We start from the raw sequence: 27,213 nt of genomic DNA on the forward strand, positions 1-27,213 counted from the left end.
TCCAAAGGTACCATTCTCTCATTCTGGCAATCTTATCCACCTTCTTGCATAAATCCTTCCCAATGTGTGGCCTTACTCTAGCTCTCTTAATATTGTAAGAATTTACAAAGGGCACATGTTGACTACTGACAAAACTTTCTTGCTACATGATCTACATATTCATTTTCTGATATCCATTATACAATTTCTCCTGTGTGAAGGTTTATTGGTAAAATTCTGTAGCCTATTTATACTTACTTGGGAAAGTCAGTGTTAATCTTCAGTATTAGTACTTAAACTTCAGAAATCATCAAAAGCTATAAATCAAGGCTTGATTTACTGTTTTGTTGATTGTTTTGGCTTTAAAAAAAAAGGAATGGAGACAAGGTTAATAATATGTGTATCATTCAGTGAGTCAATATTTATTTTTCATTATTAAGCACTACTGTGCTCCAGGCATTATGCTAAGTGCAGTTAATACAAAATCAAGCTGAGAGAAAAAGTTCCTAACCATAAGAAGCTTACATTCTAATAGGGAAAAACATCTATAAAAGGGAGTTCAAAAAATAAAAGGAGTGAAAGTACCTGCCTCAGAGATCTGGTAGAGAAAGTTGAGTCCAGCCTAAAGAAGAATGATGTGGAAGTTCTGAGAAGAGCATCCAATCAGAGGGAGATTGGATACTTCTTAATTGCCCTTTTTGTGAGCCATAACTTTAAATCCTCAAATGTGACTGCAGAAACTGACATCCTTTTCACAATAGTCACTACATGTCTGTCAAAAGATTTACAAGATGAGATAATCAAGTTTTCCATGAATGCTTTTTTTAATGCACAACAAACAACTATACCAACCTCTTCAAAAATAACTTGTAAAAGCAAAATAACTGTATGGACATATATACATATATTGTATTTAACATATACTTTAACATATTTAACATGTATTGATCAACCTGCCATCTGGGGGGGGGGTGGAAGAAGGGGAAAAATTGGAATAAAAGATTTTGCAACTGTCAATGCTGAAAAATTACCCATGCATATATCTTGTAAATAAAAAGCTATAATAATAAAAAAGGAAAAAAAGAATAACTTGTAAACAATCTTTCCATTAATCTGCAACTTTCTCTTGTCTTCTAATTTTATTTATTGTGAGAATGTGAAGAAAGAGATGATCCATCTCCTCTAACAGTGTATCCATTACTGGCTACTGGACAGATCTTATATTTAGGGTATCAGTGCTAAGCTAAGTTTGATGACAGTCTCAAAATTGTGTGATTTTTACTAGCTTCTAACTTCTTACGTGCTGTTTGAACACCTTTGCTACAGTGGCAGAAGCGAGACATTTTTGCATTTTTTCTTTGTTTTATAGACAAGAAATTCACAAAAAAAGTTTCCAATCTTACAATACTTAATGAGGCAGATCCTCAAAAGCAGACAGTCTATTTGTTAGTATTACATTCAAAATCTTTTCAGAATGGCAGAAGGTATTAGAACTTGTGCTCCATTGATAATGCCTTCAATCAACAGGGGGAAATTCTATTTTTAATTTTATTTTTACCAACAAAAAACTGATTACAGAGAGTGGAAATAATGGAAAACTTGGGGGAAAGAGATCATTCCATATTCCATGTGTTAAAAAAAAGAATAGGAAAGTCAGAAATAGTTCACTTTGGAACCTAGACTTTGAAAGGGTAAATTTTAAAGTTTTCAGGGAAGGCTAGGTAGAATTTCTACCAGGAAAAGTCATTGCAAGAGGAATTCAATTCTAATGAGAAGAGAAAAAAGGAATTATCTAAAGAGTCTAATGTGAATGTAGAGAGGAATGTAGAGATGTAGAGAGCATCTAAAAGACCCATAGAAAAAAATTGAATTAAGATTTGATAATTGAAAATGAATCCAAAAGTGTGACAGACTTTTACAAGAATAGTGTGAGGAGTGCTAAGAGTCAAAATAAGTTGATATCTGGGGGAAAACTTAGGATAAGAAAAAATAGTTTATTTTTCTCAACAAAAAAAAAAAAAACTATTTTGGAGGAAAACAACAGGATCAAAATAAAGAGTAGGAGTGATAGGGAAGGAGAGAAAAATGATAATGTACAATTAAAAGAAGAATTTCTCAACTTTTACTTTTTTTTCCTTTATCAAGGAAAATAGTCTTTGAACTGGCAAAGACAGAATATAAATGATTAATTAGGGAGTAGATATCAAAAATAAGTAATGAAAGGATAAGAAAGCCCAAATGAACTATTTTTTATAATAATGAAAGGAATCCAGTGATTCCAGAGCCACTTTCAATAATCTTTAGCAGATCACAGAGAAACAGAGTTGTCTTATACAGTGTGAGGGTAAATTATTCCATTATAGTATCCCACAGTCACTATGTATCAGAGAGAGAACATGAATTCAGGTCTTGATTCTAAGAACAGCTCTTTATGCTCTAAGTAATGCTGCCTTTATAAAAATCTGATAGGGAATAAATATAGAGAAATGATTATAAATATATTAGGTCAAGAGCTATTGACCAACAGATAAAAGTATGTGAATAAAATATTTTCAAATAAATAAATGCAAGCTTCCAACAAATATATGAAAAATCCATGGACTACAAGTGGACATAGATTTCAAAGAAGTAGAAGATAGTGAGAAAGGAAATATTTATAGTAGTATTTTTTTGTTGTAGCAAAGAATGAGAAAAAGAATGAGGAATGGCTGGATAAACTGAGGTACAAAAATGTAATGGAATATTATTTTGCTTTAAGAAATATGAAGTATGACAAAATCAGAGAAATCTTGGAGGACTTGCATGAACGGATGCAAAATGAAATGAGTAAAAGCGATTTTTATGATGGACACAGTAATATAAAAGAAAACAATTTTGAAAGGCTTCAGAGCTCATCAATGCTGTGACTAAACATAACTTCAGAAGCTTAATTGTGAAAGACCCCCTCTTATCCCTTGGAATAGAGGTGATGGACAATACATATTAAATGAGATATACATTTTTTGACATGGCCAATGCCTTGATTTCTTTTACTTAACTAAACTGTTGCAAGGGAGGACTTCTGTGGCAGTGGTGAGGGAGTGGGGATAGAAAGGGATAGTGATAGAGTTGCAAAAAAAAAAAAAAAGGAGCAACAATAAAATATAAAAAACGCAGAAGAAAATAAAGTTCAGAAAAAGAAAACAAGTAGAATGATTTTACTACAGTGCTCAAGGCAACATAACATTTAAAATGGAAAAAAAAACTATATAAGGTTCATGATTTCATAAATAATCCTAATTTTTTGGTTGTTTGTATAATGTAATATTTGCATTTGTTGATATGTTAAGTCCATCAAAATAGTCAATGACTATAGTAATCTAGTGTTTGACAAACCCAAAGATCCTAGCTTTTGAGAAAAAAAAAAACCTCACTATTTGACAAAAGTTGTTGGGAAAATTGGAAACTAGTATGGCAAAAACTAGGCACTGACCCACACCTAACACTGTATACCAAGATAAGATGGAAATGGGTTCATGATTGAGACATAAAGAGTGATATTATAAGCAAATTAAAAGAACAAAGGATAGTTTACCTTTCAGATCTGTGGAGAAGGAAGCAATTTGTAGCCAAAGAAGAACTGGAGTTCATTATTGAACACAAAATAGATAATTTTGATTATATTAAATTAAAAAGCTTTTGTACAAACAAAAGTAATGCACACAAGATTAGAAGGGAAATAATAGACTGGGAAAACATTTTTATATTCAAGGGTTCTGATAAAAGGTATATTCTTTATAATATAAAGATTAATTCTAGGTGTCTCAACCTGGAAGTTTCTTCTGCTGGGTGAAGGAGCTGACCTAACAGGCTTGTATTAGTACTGACTTTGGATAACATTTAAAAAATCAAACAAAACAAATAAAACCACTATTGACAGCCTATGATATTGGTTATAAGATAAAATGATTGGAGACAAGATGACATCAGAAGTATGGGACTGGAGAGGCTGGGAAATTGATAAATGCCATTAATAAAGGCTCGCACCATTATTTTATTGATTATCTTTGATAATAATTTGATAATCAATTAAAATTGCTAAAATGTTAAAAGTGTAGGTTAAAATATGTTTTTTTTTCAGAGATCTGATAATTAAACACTTAGCATCTTCTGGTTAGACCACATATAAAGCCTTTCCAACTCTTAAATCCTGTAATTTTCATCATTAAATCAAAGGCTATAATCCTCAGACTGAACTAAAACAAGTTTTTATTGATAATCTTTATGAAAAAGGCATTCCACCCCCACCTGCAATTTTCAGATAATTATGTCTCAGTCAAACATTCTGAATGGATGGGAGGGGAATTGTATTTTTATTCTAATATGCACGTCTTAATAGGCAGCATGGCATAGTGAATATTGTTATCACTTCTGATTAGGAAGACCTGGTTTCAAATCCCACCTCTGATACCCATAGGCTTTCTGATCCTGGACAATTAGCATCACTTTTTAGTACTCTAAGTAATTCTTCAAGAATACAAATTACAGAGCCAGTGAAAATCTTCATTGGTTTCCCATAAAGTATTCCCATAACAATGTATCACAGATATAAATACAGAAAAAATAAATTTCCTATATATATATATATATATATATATATATATATATATATATTTTTTTTTTTTTTTTGCTGAGGCAATCGGGTTAACTGACTTGCCCAGGGTCACATAGCTAGGAAGTGTTAAGTGTCTGAGGTCAAAATTGAACTCAGATCCTCCTGACTTCAGGGCTAGTGGTCTATCCACGGTACCACCTAGCTGCTCCTAAAATATTCTTAAACAAAATATGGACCAAGTGGTTAATTACTTCACTAATTTTCATTTTGTCCATACTATTGGTTCATTAGAGTTCAAATCATTGCTTAATATATGAAGGTATAGGGAGGTAGCACATTGTCTTGAAAAATGTGTTAATCCCTGAGTCTGAGACTCTAGTCCCTACTTCATTATTTACTTGTCATATACAATTGGCTAAATAAATTCTCCTCTCTGGGCCTCCATTTTCTAATCCACAAAATGAGGAATTTGAACTAAATAATCAGAGCAAATGTATGATGCAGAAGATAATTGATACAGAAAGTGAATTTATCTTAAGATTCTGAGGAACTAGAAGGCTATCAATCTCTGAACTCCTATAATTTAGTTGGTTTAAAGATTAAAGCAGTGACAAGTCTGGAGTATAAAAATTACTGATCATCAGTCATGCCCATTCCAATGTGCAATGATTCTGTTTTGATGATTTCATTTAATTATAATTTAATGATGCTATAATTTCTTTTGGCCTCTAGTGACCCCTGGTGGCAAATATACTTATAAAAAACAACTTATTAAGCAGCTTCTTCATATCCATATTAAGGCATATAATACTTTCAAAAGACAAATAGATCTTTACTGGATCTCAATTCTAGGGCCTTTTTGGAATTGTTTTGAGTTTATAAATAAAAAAATCAGAAATTTTTAGCTGATGAGGGAAGATATGGTACCAATTTTTTTTAAGAAAAATTTTTTATAGTATCTAGACAAATTAAAATGTGGATCTTCTAAATTTCAAAAATTACGTGAGGTCAAATAATACCTCCAACATTTCCTAGTATGTGAGCCTAGACAAGTCCATTTAATCTCTTAACCTAGTTGCTCCAAGGAAATCTCTAAGATTTTTAGATGGAGATAATTTCTGGATCTGTTATTGCTGGAGGGAAGGGAAGGTCAATTCATCAGGAGTACTCTATACCAATTAAATGGCAGTTCTAGATTTTAAAAAAACCCTTATGTTCAATTATTTACTATGTTTTTTATTAATAAATAAATAAATCATATCATAGATAATATAAGTCATCAATTCGCAGAATTTGCCTATAGAGGAATCCAATGGGCAATTGTTTCCTTGTTCTTTGGGCCAAGAATCTTGTCACTGAACCACTAACTCAGATTCAGGTAATTATATCTAGTTATACTTTATAGTTTATATAATTTTATTCTGCTTCATTTTATTCTTTCTTCTTTGACATATGCTTTATTTGGACTTGGAAATAACTAATTTTATAACTATACAATTACCTTCTTCCCTGTACATATTATTCCAGCTCCCATCACCATGACGGCTTAGGCCCCCATGTTGGAACGCTATTGTTCCTGCAATCACTTCTCTTATAAAGAATTCTTTGCTTCTTTCAAAGCTGAGGTCCCACCTCCTTTAAGAGGTCTTTCCTGACTCACTTCCCTACCATTCACATTGCTCCACACTCATGCCCCAAATCATTAGTATTTACCTCAACCCACAAATGACTTTGTATTTATTTTGCATATTTTATACACACATATCTGTGTATGTAAACACATACACATATACAAACACACATATAGATACACAGGAAAACATAAATTCTTTTTGGCTTTTGGTTCCCCAGCACCAAATATCTAGAATAGAGCAGACAATAAATGCATATTTTTGAATTGTGTTGCTGACAGCTATAATTCTAAGAAAACCTGTTTTCCTAGAATATTCATTAGTATGACCCAATGTAATATCTATCTTTATTATTTGTATAAAATTTCTTTTACTATACGTATTTATTTTTTTTAAATCAACTACTATATTATTATAAATTATTATTTATTATTATTATTTCCTATTATAAATTATTTCCTATTATATATATTTTTTATAATTATTTCCTATGCCAGAAGTGAAAAATCCATTGGCAATTCAGGTTTGAAGGTATTTGGCAGTAGTAGGAAGTACTAGCTTTTAGCTATTCCCTATTCCCATAGTTCTATTTCATAGCTACTCTATACCTTACCTTTCTACCTGCCTTATAAAGCAGCAGAGAGCTATCTTTAGTCCTGATCTATATTTTGCCAATACTGGACTTAGATGCCAATACTGGACTCAGGAAGAGCGAGCATGAAGCTGGTGATTTTGTACAGCCCTGCCTCACTTAAATCCAATTCACTTGCAAGTCATGGCAGTCACCTTCCTGATATTCAAACAATAAAGGACAATGATCTGTATGAGCAGTAGTGGTTGTTCTAATGCGAACCCAACTGGATAGTTCCAATTAGGCCATGAAGTTTCTTCATCCCAACCTCTCATTTTCTCCCCACCCTCCTCTCTCTCTATCCACATAGGGAATCATACCCTTACCTGCCAGGGAATTTAAATTTGATCACTGAAACCTCACTAATTATTTTGGGGTTTTTACAGCCTAGATTTCTTTTCAGTACTATACCTTGAACTCAAATCACTCTATTCTCTTTGATTGATCCCAGCCCTAGCCTCCCAGGGTCATTTTTTGTTTGGGTTCTGGTAACTCAAAGTGGGTATTCCCTTCCTACATTTTTTTTTTTTGGACTGGGTAAAAGAGGCCATTCTTTGCTTTATTTCTTATCTAGACTTAATCACAGAATGAGTGCTTTGCAAACTAAAACTTGGGAAAGCCCTTAGCTTAAAAAGACCAAGGTTTCCTATTTCCTCCAGGGCCATCTTCATCATCCTGATCTTTATTTTGCCACTGGACCTAGATGATTCTAGAGGAGAAAATGAGAGTGATGACTTTTCACAGCCCTGCCTCACTTAAATTTGATGCATTAGATAATCATGACAGTACCTTCCTGATGTCTTTAAGAATGAAGGACAAACAACAATATAAGTAAATAGGGATCACACAGACAAAGAAAGAATGGTAATATTGGAATAAAACTGAGTAAGTTACATACCTCTCAAATTGGCTAATATGACAGGAAAAGATAATGATGAATGTTGGAGAGGATATGGGAAAACTGGGGCACTGACACATTGTTGGTGGAGCTGTGTGTTATGGGCCAGAACTTGAAACAAGGTGCTAAGTCAGTGGAATTGATAGAGACAATAGTTATCTAATTTAGCATGGTGCTTAATAGTTCTCTAGTTCAATACATGTACTTAGCACTTACTATAGTTGTACAAGATTCACACCTTTGATAAGAGAGTATATATAAGCTAAGAGTCTCAGCCAGGATTCAGTTGGGGAGATTCAGAAACCAGAGAAGGAAGGTGGGAGCTCAAGCTCTTGGAATCAAGGCCAGACTGAAAGACTTTCCAGAAAGCTGCCCAGCCCCAGGAAGGAGATAATAAAGGATCTGGACTATAAGAAAGCTAACCAGGCCGCAGGAAAGGAGACAAGACTTGGAAAGAGACAATAAAGAATTTGGACTTTAACCCCTGGTTGTACTCATGTGGTGATTACTGAACTAAAACAAAGGCTGCTCCCAGAGACCCCCAAAGAAAAAGAAACAGAGAACATTACAATTTAGAGAGGACATTACAGTTGTGAATGAATCCAGACATTCTGGAGAGCAATTTGGAACTATGGTCAAAAAGTTATCAAACTGTTCACACTCTTTGACCCAGCAGTGTTACTACAGGCTTATATCCCAAAGAGATCATAAAGGAGGGAAAGGGACCCACATGTGCAAAAATATTTGTGGCAGCCCTTTGTATAGTGGAGAGAAACTAGAAACTGAATGGATGCCCATCAGTGTTATGGGCCAGAACTCTTGTACTTAAAACAAGGATTCTTACAAGGTGGTAACTCAATGGAATTGATCAAGACAATGGTTATCTAGTTGAGCATGGTGCTTAATAGTTCTCTATTTCAGTACATGTGCTTAGTACATAATATAGTTCTATAAGATTCACACCTATGATAATGTAATTATAATAGAATATATAACAGCCAGCAGGGAGTGAGAGACAGATTCATTCCATTGTCCACCTTTGTGGTGGCTGGAGGCTGAAGCACAAGCCCTCGGACTCAGAGACAGATTTATTCACTTCATCTCACACAACCATGGTGGCTGGCCTCCTACACTTCCCCCACTGAGACCAAGGCCGGTCTAAAAGGCTTTCCAGAAAGCTAGCCCATCCCTAGGCAAGGAAACTAGATTATGAAGGAGATAATAAAGGATTTGGACTTTAAGACCTGACTATTCTTGATTATTTGGCTGAAAAGAAGGCTACTCCAAGACCTCTAGAAAACCAACAAGAACATTACACATCAGTTGGAGAATGGCTGAATAAGTTATGGTATATGAACGTTATGGAATACTATTGCTCTGTAAGAAAGGACCAGCAGGATGATTTCAGAGAGGCCTGGAGAGACTTACATTAACTGATGCTGAGTGAAATGAGTAGGGCCAGGAGATCATTATACATGGCAACAAGATTATACAGTAATCAATTCTGATGGACGTGGCCCTCTTCAACAAAGAGATGATTCAAATCAGTTTCAATTGTTCAGTGATGAAGAGAGCCATCTATATCCAGAGAGAGGACTATGGGAACCAAGTTTGGTTCACAACATAACATTTTCACTCTTTTTGTTGTTGTTTGCTTGCTTTTTATTTTGCTTCTCTCTCTCTTTTTTTTTCTGGCTTGATTTTATTTTTCTTGTGCAGCAAAATAGTTGTATAAATATGTATGCATATTTTGGATTAAACATGTATTTCTACCATGTTTAACATATATTGGACTACTTGCCATCTAGGTAAGAGGGTGCAGGAAGGGGGGGATTGGAACACAAGGTTTTGCAAGGGCTAATGTTGAATAATTGTCCACACATATGTTTTGAAAAATAAAAAGCTTGAATAAAGGGAAAAAATAAAATAAAAATAAAATTGAGTAAATTTTAAGTAGTTTTATGTCAATGAATTTATTACTAATTATATTTATTGCTAATTATATTGAATCAATCATTATTATTCAAATAGTTCTGGTTCTTTTGCTCTCCTTGTTAAAAATACAAGAATTCTCTAAGGTGAAAATCAATGGAGAAATAAGTGTTATGGGCCAGAACTCTGAAACAAGGATTCTTACAAAGTGTTAAGTCAGTGGAATTGATAAAGACAATGGTCATCATTTCACATGGTGCTTAATAGTTCTCTAGTTCAATACATGTACTTAGTACTTAATATAGTTCCACAAGATTCACACCTATGATAACGGGAGTATATAACAGCCAGCAAGGACTGGAAGAAATTCATTTCCACCTTCAGTCAGGCTCCTAGTGGCTCTCCTGGGGAACCTCTGAGGGGCTCAGAGAGAGAGAGAGAGATAAGGAATCAAGCGGACTGGAGGCTGAAGCACGAGCCCTTGGACTCAGATTCATTTATCCCATCTCACGCTGCCTTGGTGGCAGACTCTCCTCCTTCATTTTCTCCACTGAAACCAAGACTCCCAAAGACCTCTAAGAAAGCTAGCTAAAGCCCCAAGAAAGGAGATAAGACTTTGAAAGAGATAATAAAGGATTTGGCCTTTACTCTGGCTACTCTTGTGGTAATTACTCTAGTGAAATGAAGGCTGCTCCCAGAGACCTCCAAGAAAACCAAACTAAGAACTTTACATTTTGGCACATTTTGCAAGGGCTAATGTTGAATAATTGTCCACACATATGTTTTGAAAAATAAAAAGCTTTAATAAAGGAAAAAATAAAATAAAAATAAAATTGAGTAAGTTTTAAGTAATTTTATGTTGATTAACTTATTACTAATGATATTTATTGCTAATTATATTGAATCTATCATTATCATTCAAATAATTCTGGTTCCTTTGCTCCCCTTGCTGAAAACACAAGAGTTCTCTAAGGTAAAAATAAATAGAGAAATAAGGCCCTAGAAGCCTGGGTGTGATCTATTTTTATAGGCTGCCTAAAGGCATCCTCACGGAGAAAGAAATGTTTTATGTCTATGATGGTTAATAACTGTAATTTTCTTCCTGGTCCACAGATTAGTTGTCTCTCCTTTCTAATTGTAGCAATAACAAAAAGTGGAAAAAGTACAAGCCACACTCTTAGGAACCAGATTATTTCAGGCCCATCTTTTTTTCCCCAGACTTATATAAATCATTCTTCATGGAAATAGATTGTCTATCATTACCATGGAGGCCATCCTTTTAAAAGCTGAAATGATCTTTATCTTATTCTCCAGTGCTATGCTTACTTCTAAAAACAAAAGGGATTTATGTGACATTACAAAAAGAACTACTTACAGTCAAAGTTATATTTAAGGAAGAGGACTTCCTCTTGAGCATGACATTCCATCATTGACAACAGCAACCATAAAAAGACTTTTAGATGATTTGGCAACTTAACCAAGATCAGATCCATACGTGAATTCAATTTCCTTAATGCTTTCATTAGAGGAACTGTAGTCTAAAAGTAAAACAACCAATGAGAAAAACAGAATTTGAATACTCATTGGATGGCAGAGCTTCCTCTAAATCACAACTTTTTTTTAGTTCTTCCAGTCTTAATTGCTAGAGGTAATCTACCAGCAATAGGATAAAATTCCAATACTTAGAACTAGATGTCTATTCTCTGAGTAGGATATATTACCATCCCAGAAGATCAATCTCCAGGCTATTCCTGTTTGCTCAAGCAAATTTATTTTTCTTGGTAAGATTCAATAGGCATTCCTAGGTACACCATCCCTACCATGATAATCTGGAAGTAGTTCAACTGGGTTTTTAAAGCATTATACTTGATTTTCAGAGGATTTTTGGTAGTCATGAATGATACCATATCTCTTTGTATGTATGATCTTATGATTTACATATCTGATGCAAACATTCTACAGAGAAGCCACAGGTTTATTTCCTCTATCTTCTCTTCATCTTTGTGTGGGGATAAGCTGGATGGACACTGTAACAGATCTGTTCTCATCCTAAGGATAAATTGCCATCCTTTTGGTGGTAGATATCTAGATGAAGATGGTTCAGTTCCTCCTTGTGTTGAATCATCACCAAAGTTGTCTGCTGATTTCTGAAAGAAAATTTTCAGCTTTACTCTCTTCCTTCTCATATCATCTCTAATCCTTTTTATTTTTGAATTGCATTATTCATAGACATTTTGCTAATAGTTCCCTATTTCACAGAATGACAATGATGTGATGGGCAGTTGGAAAATTTCAGTGGGGCCTTTGAGCAATATCTCGAATTGCTATACTTATCATGAAGATGACTAGTTTACTGTCCACTGAAGGATTCTTTTATAACAGAGTTCTTTCATCTAGTGGGTTCATTTAACAATCCATTTTGCCTCCAATATTATTTTCTATCTGTATATATTTTGTCTTTACTTGTCTGTGTACATGTTGTTTTCCATAGAAGAAAATAAACTTGAGAGAAGCACTTTTAGATTTTTGTTTTAGTATCCCCAGAAGCTAATGCAATGCTTATGACATAGAAAGCACACAAAACTTTTTGGTTAAATTTGTTTGAGTCTCTAAAACATACTCTTTTGTACAAACCACAACTACTCTCCTAGTTTTTTATTCTTATACTGACCTCATGGAGACCATAATATGAATAAGTAAGAGACTGTGATGCCAATATGTAGTGAGGAGTTATGATAGTTTATACATGGGAAACTGGAACTATTAAATCTCTAATGAACCCTTAAGCATTAAGGGATCAATTCTGGATATTTTTCACAAGTTCTGTAATTATAGAATTTCTGAGAAATTAGGACACAGGATGATTAGCTCCTTCCTTATCACTGAATGGTAAGCATATGGCCTACTTGTGAAATCCTAGTTTAAATAACCCTTATCAGAGAGATGGGTTATTGTTACTGTACTTTTATGAGAAAGACCATAAAATCTCTGAAACTGAAGGTTAATTGTTATAGTTAAATGGGGTTCTGTGGGGACTGAGAGAAGACTAAGAGAACTTCCCTTCTTTGGAGATTTAGAAGGTTAACTATTATCTTTGAAAGAGTCCTGGGAGATGTTTTGAGAAAATTTAATTTAATTGTTATTTTGTGATGGGAATATCCTGAAGAAAATTTCTGAAAGACTTTGACTGCCATCTCTTGAGAACGGAGGTTCCAGCTTGAAGAAGAATCAGCAGTTGACAAGTAAGCCCTTATGTTCTTGATGAATTCAATTTACCATGATGGAAAAAATTTTCAGCACCTAAAAGAACTGGTGGATGTAATTGCTGAGCCTCTCTAAGTGATATCTGAGGAATGGTACTGAATGGAAGAAATATTACTGAGCTGGTAAAAGGAAAATGTGCCAATTTTCAAAAAAAGAAAAGAAAAAAATGGAATGAGCAAGTTTTTGTATGTAAAGGGAAGTTGATTTTTATTCTTGTTGAAGTTCTAAAGTATATATTTAAAAAGATAGTGAACATTCAGTTTAGGAAGCTATCTGTGATCTCAAAACTCTAGGGTGGCTTGATTAGGAATATCATGCCGGACTAATTTCATTTTCTTTTCTAGAAGGGTTAATAAACAAGTAAATTAGGAAAATGCTGTAGATGCCATTAGCCTAGCTTCTAGAAAAGTATTTTAAAACTCTTTTGCTTGTCAAAGGAAAAAGGTGAAACAATGTGAGTAAGGTAATAATGTATAAATCGTTGGAATCCAGCTCCTGTAGTGATGAAGGATGTGACATACTGGGGCCAGGCAGAGAAGTCCTGGTTATGGACTCTTCGAAGTTTATTGATCAGACACACAAATATATATACCTCAAATGCTCATAGATTTGATGCAAAATACACTCTTTTAAAATTCCTATAGCCTAACAAAATTCTGCTATGATATAAATGATTAAACCCCTTAAGCCACAGATCTTGGTTACTTAGAGATGTAAATAGTTGATAGTCACATCAAAGTAAAGTTTATTATACCATTATCTCAGGTATCTTTCTCCCAAATACCTTTACTCTCCTTGTGGACATTCTTTCCTGTCCTAAATTTAAAGGTTTAGCTTTTAATCCAAAGAGTAGTATTTGCATTTCGCTTCAGTTGCTAGATTATTAATTTATTATATTGACAAGCAGCCTCTGCTATTTCAATAAGGGAGTTTTGGTGAGCCAAGTTACTGTAAGACTCAAAACTTGGAATGGAGTCTTACCTCCTGGTCCTCTACAATAAATCAGGTATAAAAAGGAACTGGAGATATTTCCTCAGGCTAAAAGACTATAGTATCTGGGAGGGAGGATATGTTTATTGTTGTTGTTTAGTCATGTCCAATTTTTCCTTATTCCATTTGGGGTTTTCTAAGCAAAGGTTTGGAATGGTTGGCAACTTCCTTTTCCAACATATTTTACAGATGAAAAAACTGAGGCAAACAGGATAAAGAGATTGGCTCAGGGTCATATAGCAAGTAAGTACCTGAGACGGATTTGAACTCATCTTTCTAATTCTAGGCCCAGGGCTTTACTACAGCTGCCCTGAGTATATAATAGCTAGTTCCAAATATTCAAATGACTTTCTTGTGGAAGAGAATTTTTTCAATTTTATTGTAGTGGATGATACTAGGAACATAAACTGCTGCAATGAGACAAATTTAAACTTTATATAGAGAAAAACTTTTTAACAATGAGTAATATCCAAATGTGGAATTGACTTACTGCTCAGATGGTGATTTCTTTTTTAGTGGAAGTCTTCAAATAAATGCTGGATGAATACCTTTTGTCCTGTTGTAGTGGATAGTTGAAATACATGGCAGCTCTGGTCTCTTCCAATTATGAAATTCTGTGATTTTGTGGTTATTTTTCAAAGAGATTGATCTTTGGTCTAGAAAAGACAAAACAAAAAAAAGCTAATAGGGATTTGAGACACATGTTAAATAAAGAAACTGTAAGAAAGAATTTATCTCAATGAGATCAAGTCATCCAATGCAGAGAAATGACATGGGAACGTGGGAAACTGGCAGAAGTAATTACTGAATTACGATTAGTGATTTCTGAAAGTTCAGAGAGAATAAGAAAGGACTGGAGAAGGGCAGATATTGTCTCGAGCTTCAAAAAGAAGGGAATGGGTTCTGGCAAACTGTAGAACAATGAGCTTCAATTTTATTCTAAGCAACATTTTGGAATATATTATTTAAGAGATGGTAAGAAACATTTAAAAAAAAAAAAAAGAGAGAGAGCAAAGAAAACTTCCAAAAAGGATCATGAAGAGTCAGACACATTTGAAAATGACTAAACAGCAACAATAATAGTAATAACAATAGTTGACATTTATTTTATTTACCTAATTATGTGCTAAGAACTATTAAATGCTTTATAATAACTATCTTACTTAAACCTCTAAATAAACCTGAGGGGTAGGTGCTAATTATCATCTCCATTTCACAGATGAGGAAAATGAGCCAAACATAGGTAAGTAAACTTGCTCAAGTTCATGTGGCTAGGAATTTTTTTTTTTTTGGCCTTGCAGAATTTAGAAGAGAACACAGTTTTCAGAAACATAGTTTTCAGATTCCACAAAGGAAAATAATTTAGTATTGGGTGAATTTAGGGCAGATGCTCTATGTTGTATGATGGCTAGTATAATTCTAAGAGATGTAGAAAAGGAGAAGAATATCAGCTATTTTGTCTTATATAACAATGATAAATCCTAACAGTTTAGAGTCTTGGTACCATTCCAGAACTGGAAAGATACGATTTCCTCATTTTCCTGATTATGTAACTTGGGTTCCAGAATGGTTAAGTGATTTGCCAAAAAGTCACACAGCCAATGGGTGGTAGAGCAGGGATTTGAAGCCAAATTCAGCACACTTTCTACTTCATCACATTGTCTTGCCATATTCTGGCTTTATATACTTGTGTTATTACTCCTAGAAGATTCTAGGAATGTAGATTTTTTTTGGGGGGGGAGGGTAATTTAATCTTTTTATATTAACAAGGCCAACGAGTTAGTAAAAAGAATAGTCATTTGGCCATCACTTTTAGACCAAAGACAAACAATTTATCAAGGATTTCTTGGGCTTATGAGGAAAGACAATGTGAAAGGAAAAAAATGGAAAAAATAGATGACAAAATGGCTTGACAAAAATCAAAGAGGGCAAATATTTGATAAGTAGACCTTGTAGATAAAAGAAGAAAAGGTAAAAGCAGATGTCTTCCCTCCACTAGATACATCTGATGCAGTCCTGTGCCTCTGGTCTATTCTTCCTATAATTTCCTACAAAATTGATCTCAAAACAGTTTACTTTGCCAATAAGCAGGTAAGATAATGAAAGTTAACTCAAACTTTATGGAATCTTTTATTAGATCAGGGAATTCAATGTTATCTAACACCAATATCCATTATTTGTATCATCTGTCTATATCTACAAACAGAAATCAGAAGTCATTATTATAAGATGTTTTCCAATACAAAAACAAATTCACCTAAAATTGTCAGTTTTATCCAAGGTTTAAAAAAAGGATCTGAGAGGGATACATAAATATACTGAATCACAATCAAAGTAATTCCAATTTAAAGTTTAAAGCAATGTATATATTATTTACAATAAAACCATTTAATTTCTAGCTCTGTTGAAATGAACAGCCTCCTTAATAAAAGTATGCTATATCTCCTACAAGATATTAATTCCTTTCCTTAAGATAGGACAGACAATGAATAATCCCCATAGCACTGAAAAATTAGGACTGTAGATTTAGAGCTGGAAGGAGCTTTGGAGATCATCAAGTCCAAATTCTATATTTTAGAAATAATTAAAAAAAAAAAACCCTGAGGCCTCATGTAGTTATGGATTGTGTTTTTTGTTTTCTAAGAGACATATCTAATGTTTATCATATAGAACTTGAAGCTTTACTAAGAGATTTCCTTTTTTTTCCTTTTTTATTTTTAAAATTTTATTTTATTTGAAAAGAGTAAGAAAAAAAGAAAACAGAAAAGGGATATAAAACAAAATAAATCAAAACAAAAAAGAACATTGTCATGTGCCCAACAGAACATCAGGGAGGATTCAAAATATATAACAAATTACCAGATCAAGAAAGTATATATATATATATATATATATATATATATATATATATATATATTAGTAGAAGAAATTATATTCATAAGTGTCCATTTTTTCTTTGCTTCTTTGTAAATTGTTCTTTGGTTCTCTGCTGTACACCTTATTTACTGTAATCTTTTTTCCCCTTCATTTCCCCTTCCCAAGCAAGCTACAGTTAAGAAAAGATATATTTATGTATACATATGTAGATATACATACACATACACATACCCTGCACACACACACACACACACACTCTCTCTCTCTCTCTCTCTATCCCAGCTAACTCTAATTGAATTCTGCTCCATAACTTGCCTTACTATTATTTAACCTCTCTTCACCCAAGGATCTCTCCTTTAGTTCTTTTCTTAAGCCTTTGCTTCCCCATCCTCCAATCCTTACTCCCTTATTTCTTTATAGATTTTAGAGAAAGCTATACCCTTTATGGTATATATGTAGTGTTGCCTACTGAACCCATTTCCAATGTAAATACGTTTTCATAACTATGAGCCTTCCTCCCCTCTCTAATGTCTCTGTGTCTATCTTCCTCTGCATCTCATTTGTATAAACTGATTACTATTTTTACCTTAACTCCGCCAATTTCTCTTTTGAGCTTTTGATGTGAATCTTAAACATATAGTATACATTTCCCATGTAAAAAAAAAATTTTTTTCCATGTTGAATTTCTTAAAATTGATCTTTGATATTGGCTGTTAAATTTTCTGTTAAGTTTGGGTTTGGTTGATAGAAAGTCCTGAAAATCTGCAAGTATCTTGAATATCCATTTTTTTTTCATTCAAAATTATAGATAATTTTCCTGCATATTATATCTTTAGCCATAGGCCTAGTTCTTTTGATTGTTGATAGATATGATTCTAGGATCTGTGGTCTTTTTTTCATAGCTGCTGATAAGTCTAAAACAATTCTAATTGTAACTCCAGCATATTTGAAATTTTTTTTCTTTTTTATTGCAATTTTTTTTTTGATCTGGGGATTTTGACATTTGGCAATAATATTTCTGTGTGTTTTCCACAAAGGATCTCTCTTTGAGGTGGTGATCAGTGGATTTTTTTCTATTTTTACTTTCCTCTCATGTTCTATCACTCCAGAACAATTTTCTTAGATTATTTCTTGCATTATTGTGTTTTTTTGGTCAAAACTTTCTGGCTGTCCAATTATTCTTACATTTTCTCTTCTTGATCTGTTACCCAGATCTGATGTTTTTCTTATGTTTCACATTCTGTTTTCATTCTTTAGAATGTGTTTTGTTATTTTTTGGTGTCTCATAGCTTCACTGACTTCCCTTTGCACAATTCTAATTTTCAAAGAGTTATTTTCATTTTTGAGATTCTGTATCTCCTTTTCTAGTTGGTTAACTTTTTTTTTTCCATAATCTTGTTTGTCTTGAGTGATTTAAATTAGTTTTTTTTGTTTTTTTTAGTTTTTCCTCAATGTTTCTCATTTGATTTTTAAATTATTTTTTGAGTTCTTCTATAAATGGCAAGGAGCCATTTCATGTTACTCTTTAGGGTAAAAGCTTTTTTTTGTTTAACTAAAGAGTTCTCAGAAATTGAACCCTGGTCTTTCTGGGGTTCCAATGGTAGGGTTCTTTCTTCTTTGCCAATTCACATTTTTTGATAAGAGGTATTGGTGTAAACATCTTTAATCTTAGGGTGGGAGGGAATAGTGCCTTAAGCTTCCTCTCAGCTCTCTACTCTGATCAAAAACCCCAAACCAAGCACTGCACCCTCCAGCAAGTGCCTATAGCTAGCAGCGTCTCTGCCCCACTGCCTCTAAATTCACAGGTGTGCTGGTTCCTTCTCATGCAGGCCCATATCTCAGCAGCATAGCTGGGCCTGGGGTTCCGAAATCAGGCAAGGTTCATTCAGTCTTCTCAGACTCAAACCCCAACTTGACAAATAGTAGGGGAGTGAAAATCTCTGTGGTTTCTGTTAAAGCTCCAGCCACACCCAGCTAGCCTGAGAGGTCCCCACTAACTATTTCAGCAGAGTTATGGGATGTTTGTGTTTCACAAGGGTTATTCCCAGTTTCAGTCTTTCTTTAGATATTAGATTGTCCCTGGGGGACCCCACTCTGCCCCAATATTTTTGATTTTTCACCAGTATATGTTTGTCCTGAGGTATAAATTTGTTCTGTGGGGGAAATCTGGAGAGCCTGAAATTGACTAACCTACCCTGCCATCTTTCAGAATCCTCCCAATGCTTTCCTTTATAATAAATTTCTAAGATAAGTGGAGCAAATATTATTTTCCCCATCTTACAGATTAATTTAATTTGAAATACATTTCTTTTTTTAGTAGAAACACTGGCTCTGAGAATTTAAGTGACTTGTTCATGAACATATAATGTTTGAGGCAATACTTGAACCCAAATCCAAGTTTAGCACTCTTTCTACTTTGCCAAGTTGACTGCCAGATATGTCACATAGAAAAATAATAGGCTATAATGATGTCGTGTTTTAAGATTTACAAAGTACTTAATTCACAACAACCCTTTGAAGTGGATGATCATTTAACTGATGAGGAAACTGATGATCATAGAGGGAATATGAATTCTCAGAATCACACAGCTATTGCCTGTAGTTGACTTCAAGATTAGCATCTTAACTACTAATCAGTAAGTCAAAAGCATTTATTTAGTGCTTAGGTATGCACTTAAGGATATGCTTTCAAGGAATATACAATCTATCATGGGAGATAATACATTACTATATGGAGAATGAAAACACAAAAAATTATGACATAGTTTGGGAGGAGGACACTTGTCCTTAGGGAAACAGCGGTGGCTTTGAACTTGAGCTGAATCTTGAAAAAATTAAGGAATTCTGTATAGTGGTGTGTGGGATGAGGGCTTTTTCAAATTGACTATTCAGAAGCGTCTTCAGATACAAACAGGAAGCATTTATTCAGTCCTAGAAAGAGAGGTCCAAGCACACCAGCTGAGTAGACAAAGCCTTTAAGCTCCCATCTCCCAGCACTGTATCTGATGTGCTGGAAATATTGGTTAAATAGCAAAAGACTTGAGTTCATTGGATGGACTGAAAAGAAAGTAACCATTGACCAATCCTCAGCAACGATGTCTACTTCCTGTGGGACATGTAACTCCCTGAAGCTTAGATCTAGATTCTGACCTTTTCTGCCCTACAATTCTTTGGGAATAGGAATCATGTCACTTCCTAAAACTTAGGCCTAAGGTCTGACCCACTCCATCTTATAGACTTTTTGAGAAATCTTCACCTGATCCCATTCAGTTCCTCCTTTTTATTTCACATTTGAAGATTTCTCACACCAATCGATATATTTCTTCCACTAGGACATCTTTATTACCTAGGCCTTCAGGCTCATCCTTCTCTTCAGTATCAACTGTAACCTACCCTCTACCATTTAGAACCAACACCCGCATATCATTGGAAGCTTTCAGGAACTATTTTACCTAAAGAAGTCTTGAACCATTCTAGTGATTAAGTGCATAAGCAAGTAAGTGACAGGATATTGCTGCTTAAAGCAATGAGCAGGAATCAGAGACCTCGCCTCCACCAACTCCCACTAACTGTTTTGGAAATCCTGTCATCACAGACCAATAGACTGGCATCTAGCAGCCAGTGTTATACACCATGCAGAGGCCTGGTGGCCTCAGGGCCATTGTCACATTATTCCCACCTCAAGCAGTCTAGACCTCGATTCATTTGGGACAAATGGACAAAGGGATGAAGGTGTCATCTTCTGGGGCTGCTTCAGGCTGATAAAGGGCATAGAGCTGTCCCTGCCCAGTGAGGTCCAGGCTGAGGAGTGGAAACAAATGATTTGTAGGCAGAGTCAACAACATCCAGTGCTGATTGTCAGAATGAGGTGTTAGGTGATTTCAGGTTGACCAAGTAGTTGGAATTTCATGGCATGGAGTCTAGAAGAAACAACTCTTACAAGTAGATTAAAAATACAAGGACTAAATATGAGCAAAAGAAAAAGAATAAACAAAAGTGGAGTTAATATGGAGATTACTAGGGACAATAACTAGGAACCCCACCCAGAGGAAGACTGGGTGAGGGGAAGATGAAGCTATCATGAATGCTTCTCATCCAAACAACTTTTCCTAGAATAACAAAGAATATTTTCCCCAAATTCCTGTTTTTGTTTCCTCAAAGGAGTAGGAGCAATTGGTGGAATGTTGTGGCCTTAAGTAAGTATGATCTCCTTTAGCAAAAACTCTAGAGCCTTTTTAACAGTTCTTTCAGAATTTACTTGCCTGAGACTTATCTGAGGGAATGCAAGAATCAAAAGTTGGGCAATTAAAGGGGCCATGGTTGCAAACAACCAGCAACATGGATCTGCAAGCATTTTTCCCTTAGACTGAAGTGAATCCCCCTTCATTTAGGAAACATAATAGAAACCTCTCCAGGTCCATGCTTATTGTTCCCCTGCATGCTTAATGGGGGAATGTTTACTTGTCAAAAATCCCCTTTCTTTTCACATAGCCCCCATGAGTATAAAAAATGTATTTGAAGTCAGTATAGATATTTATTCTCATTCCCTTATCCAATTCTAAAGCTCTGATATAGACAAAAATGCTTTGAACCTGGTGGGGAGCCAGAATTTCTAATGATTAGCCCAGGATGAGCTTAGAGGCGTCCTCATTTAGAAGGGCTGTGGCAGCTAACTCTAAGGCAGAAGAGTCACCCCCAAAGACACCAAGTTTCTTTGAGGAGACAAGGAGTCTAGGGTAGGGTTCCAAAGGCTAAGTTGAGGCCCCTACGACCTGATCCTGCTTTCATCAATGTACAAAGGTAGGGATAAGGCAAGGGAGAGGTCAATTTAGCTTTCCCAAACTGACAGATCTTTCCCTTTCCCCCATTCCATGTGGTATCTCTTCTAACTCCATTATTCTTCCTAATCCCACTTCTACTCCTTATAGATAACTCTTTTAAAGTACCAATTTCCCCTTCCCTCCAGTCCGCCAGCCATGGACATGCCCAACCTCATGGGGTATCTCCTTTCCCCTGGCAAATGGCAAGTTCCACTAGGAGCTTGCCCCTTTCCATAATAAATCTACCTTTTACCAAAGACAATGTCCAATATGAATTCTCACATGATGGAACCCCAACTTTGATGTCTTTCATCATCTGGTATCTACGTTACCCATATAATACCTAACAATTCTAGGTTCCAATATTACAATGACCCAAAATAATTTAACTAGCAATTTTCATAACTGATAGCCAAATAAACATAACATAGCTTATCACAATGGATAGGAATCTCATGTAATTTATAATCATTTCCAATTTTAATGAACACACCAATTAAAAAGTTATTTTAAAATCAATACTTTACCTTGTGATATTCTAACTAGAAGTTCTATTCAAACTATGAACTGCTTTTGCAAATCAATCTTTCTTTCCCCTTGTTTTATTAAAATCATCTTTTATTTAAACTCTAAGATTCATAATATAGTTGATATCTAAATAACTTTGGATCAAATTTCATAAAAGGTACACACATGACCAGTAGAACTGACAAAATTTTAAACCATAACTCATATAACTGTAATAGTAAGAGATTCATCATATAAAATTTACAACTCATCTTGGTATCTGAGGAGGTGGCCTTAAGTTCAACATTCCTGATATGAGCCAATCATTATAAGTTATTTCTATTTAACAAAATTGTAGATTATCAGTAAACTCATTCCTTCATTGGGACCTATGTGACCCAAACAAGTTATTCCCAGGGGTAATAACCTTACTACAAGATAGTTTTAAGAAGCTTAACAAATTTACAATTTACTTTTTTGATTGACATCAGTTCTCTTTGTTCTCTTTTATCTCCTCCCAATCAGAGCTGCACACTCTCAGGTCATCAGCCTTTAAAATCAAATCTGATCCAGATAAGGTTTTTGTTATCTCTCTCTTTTTTTTCCCTCTTGAATCAGAAAAGGCTTGCAGACTAGGTTGTTTGCTGCCAGATGTTAAAAGCAGCCAAGAACTTTTCTGTTTTTCCCTAAGTTCCCAAACTCTTAAATCTTCTGTTAACACAATCAATCTCATGGTTTGAGATCCTGTTCTCTCCACTTGGATCTCCAACTCCAGAGGGGGGACCCCATCCAGAGTCATCCATAGCCTGCTTTGTGCCATTTATCAGGACTTCCTTCTGGTTTCCTAGAGGGCACCCCTTAACCTTGGATCACTAAACCTTGATGATTCCGGAGTTCTCTTCAGCCTAAGGATAGCCCAAGAACACAGACAGTACTCTGGGGAAAGCAGCTTTGATCTCTAGACTGCTCCTTTCCCTTTACCTCTGGATTATGCGCACAAGTTACCTAACTAGCCACTTCATTTGCCTTGCCACTTCTTCTTAGAAGACTTGTGTTTCTGTTTGTATCTGGATGCCTTTCTTCAGGTCCATACTTCACAGAGGGGAGACTGAGGGTCTGATCTCAAGGATGGTCAGAGAAAACCCAACAGGCTGCCTATCTTGAATCAGAACCCTAACCATCTCAATGAGAAGTCACAGATCCCAGATGAGCCCCTATAAAAACTATGTGGGACAGGTGCTAGACTCCCTTACCCAAAATGGTTCAGATACAAACAAGAAGCACTTATTTTGTCCTTGCAAGGAGAGTCTGCTGAGCAGACAAAGAATCTTTCAGCTATCATCTCCCAGCACTGTGACTGGCAAGCTGGAAATAATAAATTGGTTAAATAGCCAAAGACTTGGGTTCATTAGATGGACTAAAAAGGAAGTAACCATTGATTAATGGTCAGGAATGCTGTCTACTTCCTGTGGATCATGTAACTTCCTGAAGCTTAGACTAGGGTCTGACCTTTTCTGCCCTGCAGCCTTCTGAAAATAGGGATCGTGTGACTTCCTGAGAGTTAGGCTTGACCAACTCCATCTCATAGACTCTTTGAGAAATCTTCACTCATTCAGTGGGTTGGTTGGGTGTGGAGGGAGAAGTGCATTCTAATAGCACTCTGCTACTCCAAAGGCAGCTGAAAGAGATGAAGCATCTGCTGTATGTGAGGGAAAGCAAAGTTAGTTTGGCTTGACTATAAAGAGTGGCAAGAAGAACAGTATATGAGGGGACTGGAAGATACTGAAGGTTGGGATCAGGATGGACTTTAAAAGCTGAACAGTTTCTGTTTTATCTTAGAGGTAACAAACATATTTATTGAGTAGGGAAGTGAAATGCTACACTTTCACTTAAGGACATTGACGACTTTGAAGCTGTTTGGAGGACAGATTGGAGTGGGGAGAGAGAGTTGAGGCAGGGAGAACAATTAGGAGGCCATTTTAATAATCCTGGCAGATATCACAAAGGCCTGAATGGGAATGCTGGCTTTTGAGTGTAGTAAAAAGGGGTACAAAACTGGAACAGTGGTGAGATATTAGTGATGGGGTAGAGTCATTCATCCTGTCATCTGCTCCAGTTCTCACTGTTGAAAGCAAAACTACTAATAGTTTCTTGATGTGCTTTTAAGATAATGTCATCCTTCAAAAAGGGAAAGAACCAACAAGGTGTAATTTTGAATCTAATTCTCAATAGCAGAAAGGAAGTAGTTGCTGGAGTGGAAATAATAACTTTAAGAGGAAGTGGCCATTCCTTCCTAAAGTTAGTGACAAAGAAGACATGTACCTTAGATGTTAGGAAGGCAGATTTCAAAGAGATCAGAGGCAGGATTGATGGAATTTTTATGACTAAAATTCTTCCTTTTCTGAAGTTTCTCACTTGTTGATTTCATCAATTCTAATTAGTTTAATTAACATGTGACTAAATGAATGACTCCCAGGCCTATATATATATATATAATATATATAATCTCTCTTGAACTTTTAAGAGAAGATTCATCTCCAGCTACTTATTGTACTCTTCAAACTGGGTGTCCCATAGCTATTTCAAACACAAAATGTTGCAGAGCAAAACTCATGATCTTTTCTACCCAAACATACCCTCTTTTAAACTTCTCTCTTCTTTTTATTCTCCCATGTATATAAGCTAGTATTGTCTTTGGCTCTTTCATCCCACAGTCAATCAGTTGACAAATTTTGTTATTTCTATTTTCATATTATTTCTAACATTCAACTCCTCATTATATACAGTTATTACCTGAGTTCAGCCCTTACATCTCTCATGTGGACTATGCAGAGAACTCCTAATTTGGTTTCTCTGCTTAAAATTTCTTCCCTACTTCAATCTGTTCTCCACACAGCTTCCAAAGTGATCTTTCTTTAGTTAAAGAATGACCATTTCACTCCCCTATTCATTAAACTTCAGTAATTCCCTATTGCTGTTAGGATAAAATAGAAATTTCTGTTTGGCTTTTAAAGCCTTCATAACCTATTATCAATCTATTTTACCAGACTTATTACACATTCTTTTTCTTCAGATTTTCTAAAATATAGAGAAAATGGCCTTCTTACCTTATTTCACAAAATGCTATCCCCCCCTCTCCATACCTTTGCATTTGTCCCTGAAGCCTGAAATGTACTTCCTCTTTCTTTTCTCTGCTTCTCATAATTTCTTGCTTCTTTTAAGACTTAGGTCAAGTGTCATCTTCTAAATGGTTTTTGATTCCTCTACCCGATATTTCCCTCCCAAAACTAGCTTGTATTTTGTACATTCTTCAATATGTATATATCTTTTCCAATAGAATGTAAACTCCCTGAGACAGGGAATGTTTCATTGTTGATTTTGTATCCCTGATGCCTAGCATAATTCCTGGCACATATAGTTAGAGATTAATGCTTATTGATTTACTATAACAACATTGGAGGGATAGAAAACTCTCAAGAATGAAAAATAAACAGTTCTTTTTAAAAATAATAGCTTTTTTATTTTTCAAAATACATGCAAAGAAAATTTTCAACATTCACCCTTGCAAAACTTAGTGTTCCAAATTTTTCTCCCTCTCTCCCCAGCTCTCATAGACACCAAGTATATAGGGTTAGACATATGCATTTCCTCTAAACATGTCTGTGCTGTGGCCGTCTTAAAGAGCTCAAAGCATATAAGCCCTTTGATCTCAGAGGCTAGATGAATGAGGCGGGAGACTCATAGAGTGTGAAAAGAGGTCCAGTTTATTATGCCATGCAGCCTTGCAGCCTTGTTGATATACATTTTTTTGCAAGTGATCAGTGCATGAACAGTAGACAATCCCCAATCACCATTCAGAAAAGCAACTTGTGGGCTTTGCCTATGCATGTATCTGCCAATGGGAGAAGAGCCAATCTAGCAATTCAGCAACTTGCTCACAGGAGAGAGGCCCCGTTCAGGCATCCCTGCTTACGGAACCACTGGCTGTGACCCTCCGGCTTACCATTTCCACGATCACAAATCATTGCTCCTTACTCAACAAGGGCATTTCTGCAATGTGACAGAAAACTTATTGTGCATCAAAAGTCGAGTACCCCCCTCTGTATTCCCTTTCAGCAGAATCCCTTAACTTAGCACATCTCCACATTTATCAGACTACACAAGAAAAATCTGATCAAAAAAAGAAAAAAAAGGGAAAGAAAAAAACAAACAAGCAAACAACAAAAGTGAAAATACTATGTTGTGATCTAGTAAGTCCCCCACAGTCCTCTTTCTGGATGAAGATGGCGCTCTTCATCACAAGTCTACTAGAATTGGCTTGAAATACCTCATTGACAAATAATTCTTGAGGAAAAAAGAGGACTTGTCTATGGACCTCACTTGGGATGCATAGGGAATTCACCAAGCAACTCAGGGTTTAACACACAAATATAAAAAAAGAATTGGAGTACAGGTAACAGCATCAATATGAATATATCATTGTCTTATAAAAACAGTATCAGTAATGCTAAAGCTTTGAATGAACTGGAGCTGGTGAACAAAAAACAACAAAGGATTGGTGGGGTTTTTTGTTTTATTTTGTTTTTTTAACTAGTTGGGTGAAAAAGAACCCATGAATAAGAACTGCTTATTAGGGACAAAAGAAAAGATGGTAGGTTGCTCCCTTACTTTGCTTGTTTTCTTGGCTACTGGAAATGACCCTTCTCAATAGAGAAAATGGACTTGGCCAGTGGGGAATTAGCCAAGAAAGCCATCCAGCTGCTGTCCTGATTCAATTGTTATCTGGCTCAAATGAACATTTTTGGCTACTAAAAGTACTGGCAGATGGGACTGCTGGGCCACTATCACTGTAGTCTGAAAGAATAAAAACAGGAAAAAGAAAGTTTGGAAAAATTCAAGCACTGTCCCAATTAAAAAAAAAAAAATTAGAGCACAAACCCTGAGAAATAGAGATAAGCTTGACCTCAATTTATTTAGTTCTAGAGTGAATTAGTAAAGAGAGAGTGAATATCTAAAGAAATTGGCGATTATAATAAATGAACATGGCTCCATAAAGAACATCTGACCGCTAGAATAACTTTTTTCCTCTT

General features: G+C 35.2%; 1 long non-coding RNA gene across 2 annotated transcripts in view; it reads right to left on the bottom strand.

Annotated features, from left to right (window-relative positions):
* LOC116422272 overlaps positions 1-27,213 on the bottom strand; it is a 51,329-nt gene that overhangs the window by 20,458 nt on the left and 3,658 nt on the right. The window contains exons 2-3 of one of the 2 annotated variants that reach the window (XR_004232842.1): positions 14,410-14,575; positions 10,462-11,812 (exon numbers count right to left, since the gene is read on the bottom strand). This is a non-coding gene — a long non-coding RNA (uncharacterized LOC116422272). Of the gene's footprint in view, positions 1-10,461; positions 11,813-14,409; positions 14,576-27,213 lie in introns of those variants that run through there. The other variant, XR_004232841.1, reaches the window with a different exon arrangement.

This window comes from Sarcophilus harrisii, chromosome 3 (assembly GCF_902635505.1).
Source record: "Sarcophilus harrisii chromosome 3, mSarHar1.11, whole genome shotgun sequence".
Lineage (NCBI taxonomy): Eukaryota > Metazoa > Chordata > Mammalia > Dasyuromorphia > Dasyuridae > Sarcophilus > Sarcophilus harrisii.